We start from the raw sequence: 3,714 nt of genomic DNA on the forward strand, positions 1-3,714 counted from the left end.
TCTCTCATCTATTTTTCGTGAATGATCTATAAAAGTCTGTATCTACCATAGGTATTAAGAAAAAGCATTTGATATTGTACAATATCTAGGGATATATTGAGATCTTCAATTATTATATCAACTTCTTGTTATAATTAGTTTTTCACAATTTAAAGCAACACATTTATCTTAGAATAAATAATATGACAAAATTTCTAATATTAAAAATTGTAATTATTAGTTGGTATAATTCATCGATCTTTTGAACTGCATAAACACCCTCATGATTATATAAAGGGGGTTCACATGAACTGAGATATCATTTAAGATCTTTGAATTGATCAAGTGTGAAGTGTGGAAAATTTCTTGAATGTGAGGATATCTATTTTTAAATTAGTTTTCTTATTGGTTTTCATCTTTTCATTATGTTAGAAATTTTGTTTTACTTTCAATTATCATTATATCTCTTATCCAAATGTATGAATCTTATTTTATATCCTAAATTACTTCCACAATACTCTATCTATTCATCCAAAATTACTTGCGTTGTATGATACAATTTTTTGTTCATGTGTTACTTATGTAATACATATATGTGCAAAATAATTCATGGTCCTCGTTGGAAATGTATTAACACATCTTGTTGCCCATCACCATTGTTTGGCAAAATCCAAAGCCAAAGATCCCAAAAATGAGTATAAAGAAATGTGTGCTGGAATTATAAAATGTTAATAAAGATGGATTATATCTTAATATTTAAGATCAAAATTTATAAAGTTGTTAAATGTTAAATAAAACTTAAAATTTAAACATTTTCCATAATCATAAACTCATATACATAATTTATTACATATTATCATAATCCATATGCTATCAATTACTATGAAACAAAAGCAAGTTCTTCTTTATGAAAAAGATAGACTTATATATGATCCGAGAAATATTTACCATCCGAAAAAAAAAACAGATTCTTTATATAAGATTTTAAATTATGTCTGAATAAAATAATTAAAAATTGTAAAACCTCTATTTTCTTCTTATATTTCAATATGGAATTGTCCAGTATAGTAGAAGATTTCAACTCATATTATTACATAATATCAAAATGTATATATATTAGCTTATGAAAATGTTGAATAAAATTTAATCTTTATACATTTTGCTTAATCTGTTTTGATGGAATTTTCATTTTATTTATTAAATAAAAATTTGACCATAGATATGTGTCACCTGTCCTATATTTTGTCCATAATGTTAATCTCAAAAACTAATTTGTTTTTTCACTACAAATAATAATTCCCATTAACCATGCCAAACATGAATATATGGGGTGAAGTCCTCTCTATTACTCCAGATTCCAATACTAGAATATGAGGTAAACGATGATTTTAATAAAATACTTCAAAATCTTATTGTTAAAACATTTTCAGAGATACATGTCATTATTTTTGCCAGTATTCGCTCCTTTAGTACTAAAGACAATATGATTCATGAATATACATGGTTAATATTTGAGATGTATAATGAATTGCAATTAATATTCTACATGTGTGTGACTATATATTTTTAGATAAAGGATCTCCAATAAAAAACAAATAAATTTAAAAAATATGAAGGACTCCTTTGATCTAAACTTATTGAATTTATTATTTATTTTTTTGGGTACATAGATTATTACTTATTTTTATGAATACTATAAATTGAAAAAGGTTAATATACTCACATGCTATATTATTATATTGATCCATATCAACATACATAATTTGTGTTCTATTTAATTGTGTTTTTATTAAACATATTTTTTTCATATTTATTTACTATTTTTGAATTTCAAGAGAGCATTAATAGCTACACATACAAAAATAATATTAATTGACAATAAATAAATAAAATTATACTTATAGAAATATATAAAATATATTTTTGAAAGTCAAAATCAACTCACCTACTTGTTACAAATTTATAATTTACAAAATGCTTGTCTAAAAAAGTTGAACTACCATAAATGATAGTACAACAGTAAATGTAATTATTGTTTATTGTTCTTGATCATTATTTATTCTATTTCCTTTACTGATAATAATATTTAATGTATGTTTTATATTTTCGATAAATAATATTTTAGAATTCACCGTCACCGTCTCTAAGCTATTAATTTCATATAAAAAATAATTAAAAAACTATCATATTACATGATTAAATATTGAATTTTTATAGTAAGGTCATGGTTCGAGTCATCTATAACTTCTCTAAAATAGGAAGAAGGTCTATAACCAACACCGTTTCTAAGCTATTATTTCTATTCAATGAAAACAATCATATATTATAAATATTTTAAAATCAATAAAAATCAACTCCACCAAAATTATTGATATTTTCCAAATCAACGAAATTCAATGAAACTAATCAATCAATTTTTAAACCAGAACTATGTAGTCTTGATTTTTCTATTGCACCTAGGGATACGTATGAGCAAGATGAACTGTTGTCAATCACAAATATAAAAAAATAAAATATTTTGTTGTATTTTAATAAATAATGTTTAAGGGTATAAAAGTTCATGTTATTAGCAAGGATACCGTTTGAATATGGGCGGACAATGTGTTAATAACTTTCTTGATCCGTAATCGACTCTCGAGCTCAGAATCTCTGTTTAAAGACCATTTTTATCCAATTCAGGTATAAAGAGAGTTTTCTACATTTTAACTGCAAAAAAGTAGTGGCGACTCGAAATCAATTGGGAGAGGTAGAAATCGAGTTCACCTCTTCCTAAGTTGCAGAGTCGATCTTGCAAATGAAAATCAGGTTGCGACAAAGTGAGATCACATGTTTTAGTTGAAAATAAGAAAAGAATTAATCGTTATAAATTTATCCATTATTTTTATTATAGAATATATCTTCTCTTTCTTTGTTAAATAAGGTATCACGTTACCTTATATAGATAAAGAAACTAAAATCTTCTATAATGAGTGATAATATTTTTCAACAAATATCACAAATAGGTATTAATGGAGTTAGCCCTATGCATGCGGCACAAGTGGTCCATAATTTGCGCGACATAATTTTTCACTTAAATAATTTTTATTTTCACATTTTTTTATATTTTTTACATAAAAAACTTATATAACATTTGAATTCTTGTTTTTATTAATTATTACATTTCACATATGATTTATTCAATATTATATCGCACACAACAATTTATTAAATATTTATTATTGTAATAATCATTGTATTTTATTATGACAAGATGTGAAGCTCTCTCTCCTAGGTTTTAGCATATTCCAATCTTCTTGGATCGGATCTCCAGCTTTCTTGGAATCACTAACATTTTCCGTGGATCTTCTCCAGCATGAATACTAAGTCTTTTGTCCCATGGCATTTTCTCGAAGGCACTACAGGGCAAGAAGAAGTTTCAACAACAAAAGCTGCTCCTATAGTGAAGAAATCTTTCGCCCAGGCTTTAAAGAACTCGTGCAATATTGCAGTGTCTCAGCTCCCACAACCCTGCATAAAGGGTGATGCTATAGCAGTAAAAATCCCTGAGGAGGAATACCAAGCTGGTCTACAAAGGTGCAAGAACCATCTTCATGGTAGACTCATCCTCTCAAAAGGAGATTCCTCAATTAAATTTGCAAATCTAAAAAGCAAACTGTGTTCCATGTGGAGTATGATTGGCAAATGGAATGTTATATCCCTTGGGAGGGGTTTCTATGAGTTCTCATTTTCCTCGGT

The sequence above is a fragment of the Lupinus angustifolius genome, chromosome LG08 (assembly GCF_001865875.1).
Source record: "Lupinus angustifolius cultivar Tanjil chromosome LG08, LupAngTanjil_v1.0, whole genome shotgun sequence".
Lineage (NCBI taxonomy): Eukaryota > Viridiplantae > Streptophyta > Magnoliopsida > Fabales > Fabaceae > Lupinus > Lupinus angustifolius.